Source organism: Cupressus sempervirens, chromosome 7, assembly GCF_028749045.1.
Source record: "Cupressus sempervirens isolate cs-2001-9-10 chromosome 7, ASM2874904v1, whole genome shotgun sequence".
In the NCBI taxonomy this organism is placed as follows: Eukaryota; Viridiplantae; Streptophyta; class Pinopsida; order Cupressales; family Cupressaceae; genus Cupressus; species Cupressus sempervirens.
This window is the reverse complement of record NC_143124.1, coordinates 415,835,028-415,841,304: the sequence shown is the minus strand read 5'-3', so window position 1 is coordinate 415,841,304 and position 6,277 is coordinate 415,835,028.

Here is a 6,277-nt window from a genome sequence, read left to right as displayed (position 1 = left end):
TGACTTAACATGGGGGCATATTCTCTTCTCACTTATTGCACACACACACTTTTCAAAACATATATATTCCTTTTTTGGGAACTTTTTTGATTAATGACTAATCCTTAAAGCATGGATTTATATTTTAGGATCTCTTGATCCCTCCAGTTTTAAAATAAAGTTTTGATCCCTTAAGGTTGAAGTTGTCCTTAAGATTGGATCTCTTTTTCTTTTTTATTTTACTCTTATAGAATAGAATATTCTTGAGGGTAAATCCTTGATGGGTTGACGAGTAAAGTAGCCACATTCACTAGTTAGTTCAATTCCATCTTTCCATTTGCACAACTTCCCTATATGGTTCACAATGAGACATAAGTTTTCATTGGGTGAGATAATTAAACTCTTTTTCTTGTTTCTCTTTTTTCTAGAGATTTCTCTCTTATTATGATCCTAGAGTTGATGAAGACTTGAGTCTTTGTGGGCTTGGCAATCTTTTTGTCCCTTTCATTTTAATAAGATTATCTTTTCATTATGATCTACTTTACCAAGAGTTTTCATCGAGTCCATACTCTTGCTAAAATGGGGGCTAAATGTATTATCTTAAAATGGAAGAACTTCTATGTTAAGAGTGTTTATCCCTTCGAGTAAGTGGTTTTGGGTCATGTGAAGCACCTTGAATGGGTCTTTCCATGGATCTAGTTGTTTTCCCCCTATTCTCTCTCTCTCTCTCTCTCTCTCTCTCTCTCTCTCTCTATTTCTAGCCTATTTATGACAACTTTCTCTAAGAAATTGAGGACAGTGACTTTTTGGGTCAAGGATGACCTTTTAGGTTCAGGTCAACCTCAACCTTGACCTAGATCATGGATGACCTTGATCCTGACCTAGGGTAGGTTAACCTCATCCCTAACCCCAAGTCCAATTTTCAATTTTTGGGAGTTTCGGGACATTGAGCTTTAGAAAGTTTCTTTTTCCCACTTCTAGGTCAGCTATTTTGGGTTTTACAATGGCAGACTCTTAAATTATATTTAATCTAGGTTGATTTCTAGGGATTAAGGCTTATTGGGATTTACTACTCTCATGTTGGCCTTCTCTAGGATTTTTTGTCCTAGATCTATATATAAGGAAGCCCTCTTCCCTCATTTTGATAGATATTATTCATGAGTGCATACACTATCTATAATAAAAGTTATTATCTAATTTTCATTAGAGAATTCACCTACTATGAAGTGAAGATCTATCAAGCATTCAAGTATTCAAGTGTTCAAGTATCCAATTCATCAAGGAGGACAATTGTTAGCTATTGAAGGATTCAATCTCTACAGAGTCCTCTTGTTGAAGATTTATCGATCCATATTCATCCAAGCCTTTTCCTATACAAATATACATTCAAGATTGGTGTTGAAGATATAATGTCATTGATTTGAGAAATCCTACATACATTTCTACATTCATTTGGAGCATCCGTACTTTTGGATTCAAGGATTCAAATCCTCCACAAGGATTTTAATATAAGCAAGGTGAATTGTTTCATTTACTTTGCTTATTCATATTGTAATTTCAATTATATTTCAAGGTTGATTCCAAACTGGTGTTTGACAAAGGCAAACCTCCCATCCAAACAAACAAACTAATTTTCTTATAGATATAGGCGTGGAATAGTGAATTAAAGAGTAGATTTGGATACCCTTTTTATTGAACTTGTGGGATCTATGAATAGAAATTCTGTTAGAGCAGTGTAGTTCATGTTCAAATTTTTGGGGTACAATTGTGCCCCAAGGTAAGATTGTGCCCTACTATCATGGTCAAGGTCGACTTCCCTTCAAAAGAACAATTTTTTTTTGGGTTTTCTTTGTCTTGATATTTATAGGTATGGAATAGGTTACAAAGATCCCCAAAATTGTACACAAACACCATAAATCAACATTTTCCAATTTTTTTCTACTTCACAGTAAGTATTTTTCTTTTATCTATTTAATATTTCAAGTACTTACTTGTCAAATAGCAAGACCATAGGATCTCCTTTCTCCCTATTCTCCATTGCATGATCCATTTGTGCATTGATCACTTTCTTGTGCTTAATCAATTTGGATCATTCCTCTTGGGATTTCGGGTTGAGGATAGGTCATCTTTTCTTCCTATTCACCTAGGAGAAACCAATTTAGGATCCATCATACAAGATAATGATTCTAGACTTCCCAAGCATAGTTACATCCAAAAAATAGATGAAATACAATTTCTTGATAGTTTTTAGATAGAAAAAATCTATTCGCTAGATTTAAATCTCTTTTATAGAGGTTATCGAAAGTGAGAATTTTATTTTGGAAAAAATCTAGCAGAATATCCCAACTTTAGGAGTAATACCTATTAATTTAAGAATTTTAATAACTTCTAATTAAAATATCTATTTTAATTGTCAATTTAGAATGATTATTAATCAAATGTTATTTTTTCTTTTCTTCCCACTTTTTATTGTGATGTTAGATCATACAATGTGTTCTTAAATGCAATGTAAAAAATACTCACACAAACAAATCAAACTAAGCAATATAGCTTTATTAGATTATAGTAACTATGTATTATTTATTTAAATAATTTCAATTTAAAATATGATATTAAATTTTTATTACTTAAAATAAACATATTAAAACCATATTTTTATCTACTATTTACATTTTAACACAACACATTGAATATAGTAAAAATTTACTCATCCACCCGTCAAAGATAAAACCACTAATTTAATGAGATCAATATGTACCTAAAATAATTGATGTCATAAATATAAGTTACTATCCTTGCCTCGGAAACCTTTCTCTCATCTTTCTCCCATGCTTACCTAAAAAGTTAAAACACGACAATGCAACATATTATCTACACACATTTATGTGATTATTTTCATATCAATCAAATACATAACTATATTTCACATTTCCATATCCTCTTCTTGTAAACGAAGGCTCACCTTATGTACGTTTCTTTGGCTTTCTTAGTTTATGTATTTAGCTAACACAAAGATTATAGAATAGTAAAATAAATAAATAAATGAGGGTGGTGGTAAAGATATTAGAATGCATTTGTTCGTGAAACTAACTAACTTTAAATTGATATCATGACAATTTTATTGTTAATTGAGGATGTATTATATCATATTTTATTTTATTCATCTCAATTATTTAATGGTTGAAATTATAGTTGATTATTGGATTCTATAAGTAGTAGATTATTATAATAATTATAAATAATTTATTGTGATGACTTAAATTCTTCCTACAATTTGTTTAGATTAGAGTGATAAATTATATTAGATAATATAATAGATATTCAATAAGTGTCAATTAAGTTTTTTAATTACCTATTGATAGGTTGATGTTTGAAATTATATTCCAGGCAACAATAATAATATCTTGGTAATGTATCTTAAGTAATAACCTGCAATATAGCGGTAAAGTTGTGAGTCTCCCCTTTGGGAGAACTTAGGTTTGAGTCTACTCAAGATTAACAAATAAGGTATGACAATGAAGTTGGGAATTTCAAAAGCTTATGATTAAGTTAGGAGGGAGCTTCTATTGAAAATCTTGACTAAATTAGGTTTTGGGGATCTAGGAACATTACTTTAATTTGGGAAATTATCAACTCGGTTCAATTTTTGTTCTTGGCTAACAGGTCTTTGGGTGAGTTAGATTTAAATCCATAATGGGGGCTACACCAATGTGATCCCCTATTGACATACTTATTTATTATTGTGCAAAAATTATTGGGTCAAAACCTCCTTTATATGACTGCACAAGGAAACATTGAATGGGAGTTATGTTGACTCCCTCACTTCTGCTAGATGTGCTACAAATGTTTGTTAATGACACTTTTTAATATGGGATACCTTCTATGAGGGGAGCTAAATCCTAGAAAAAACTATTGAATCAGTATGTCAAGGTTTCTAGATAACACATTAATTATTAGAAGAGAAATATTTACCTTTTCAACACCAAGATTGAGTTCTAGCATCACATAATTAGGACACTTATTTGTCAAGTGGCTTCCCTCCCTGATACTTATCTCGGTCCCCCTTATTGTGAAAGAAGTTGTCCCTCGATTCAAGAATGTAGTCGTTGAAAGAATGCAAAAGAAGCTGGTGGGATGGAAAGGTAAGGTGCCTAGCAATGGTAGGAAACTTCAACTTATTGTTGCTTCTCTCTAGGGGATCTCGATCTTTTTTTTTTTTGTGATTAATATTTCAAGCTGGCTTAAGGACATATTCAAAAAAAATTGTAGAAATTTCTTATGGTCTAGTACTAAGGGAAAAAATGAACATGAGTCTTGTCAATTGAGAGAGAGTTTGTAAACCAAAATCTTAGAGGGGTTGAACCTGAGGAGAATAGAAGAAATAAATAAGTCACTTATGACTATGTTTGGATTGAGATTATCTCATAACTCTATTGGATGGTTTATAATAATGAAGGTCAAATATTTGCATAGAATGCTTTAAACCAATTATTATATAATGCTGGCCTCTGAACTAGATCAAGGATATGGTATAACATTGTTAAATGCAGGAAGTTCATAAGAGGAAGGGAAAGATGGAGCATTGGTGATGGAAATATGGTTAGATTTTGGGAAGACAGGTGAATTGGGGAATCCCCTCTTATCTGCACAAAGTTTTCCTCTTTGAAGGATCACAGTGTGACTAATTATGGTCTCAGGGAGGCTAATTATATCAAGAGAATGGTAGATGGAAAGTCTTGAATCTTGGTAATCTTAATTTAACGGATAAAGCTTTAAATGAGGACCTAGGGAAACTCTTAAGAGAAATTTCTGTTTCCTCCTTCATAGATAGAGATAAATGAATTTGGGACCAAGAAGCCTAAGGAAGATTAGAGGAGAGAAAATTCCAAAAAAGGACTTTGTCTCTATAGTCATTAGAGGCATAAACATTGTAGATACCAATCACTTTGTCTTGATTATTAAAAGTACACCAAAGAGCTCTATGACAAGGAGATATCCCATGGTTGACCATTTTGTTAGTCTAATATTACATGCAATTAGAACGGAAAGCCCACCTTTCCCTCTGTTATGTCCACTGAAAAGACATTTAACATTATTCCAAGGAAATTTGAGGACAATAAAAGCATGAAAGCTTGTGACCTTAATCTCTTGAAGACAAATAATGTCCTTACTAGTAAGCTTATTACACCAATTTATAACAACAAATTTTCTATCAGGCACCTCAAGACCTCTAACATTCCAACTATCAATGTATATTTTCATGATTAACAAGAAGGGGATTGTTGACCCTTGTAGAGTCTATTAAAACATTCTAGCATCTCATTGGTTTTAATCTTATTTTCTCTTTCACAATTTTTAGCACAATTATTCCTCTCATAGGTTTTCCTTTTGTTTTTTTTACTAACCACTCCAATGAATCAACCTTGATTGGTATCTAAAACAATTTTCTGATTTATGGGGCCAATAAGTTCAAGGTTTTCTTTGGAAGACATAGTATCGGGTTGATCCCCTATAGACTCAACCACATGCAAATTTTTATTTTGAACCCTATTTTATTTTTTCTTGAAGATCCTGAGGGTAATTTGTTGATCATTAAGCATAGGGGCATTATCTTCATTAACCTTTTCCCTTGGGACTTCAATATATTGTGGCTGACAATGGGTATTCTTTTAATGTTCTTTTCAATGACACTCCTAGCCTCTCTTATCTCATACTCTCATTCAAAGAGAGGATTATATCTTGAAACAAAGTTTCACACATGAAAGTCATCAGTTTCTTTATCAATTCACATTAATATCAATGTTTCCCTTAGCATGAACATTAGGGCTCAAGAAATTAGTATTTACCTTTTTATTATTAACATTCCTTCCATTAGCAAAATTCAAATCTTTCTGTATATTTTTCAAATTCGGACACTCCTTTCTATCATGTCCATTTAATCTATAGTGGAAGTAAGGACCAATGTCACCTAACTTAAAAAAATTGCATCTAAAGGCTTAATTATCAATGTTTAAGAAATTTCACTGGGAAAAACCACATTAGGATTAAGAGCCAAAAGAACAAGGCTAACATTAAGATGGGGGAGAGTAATCCTCAGGTTTTCAATTTTTAGAATCGACCCCAATGGCTTAAGCATATATAGGATGAATGGCCAAAATTATGACTGAAGCCCTCTCATCTCGACCCAAAAATGGGAGACATCCAAATTTTTTTTATCACAATTACCTTTTGGTGACCAAGGAAAAGCCCTAACTAAGGCTTGCCCAACATTCCAGAGACATTTTTTTAAAAACATTCT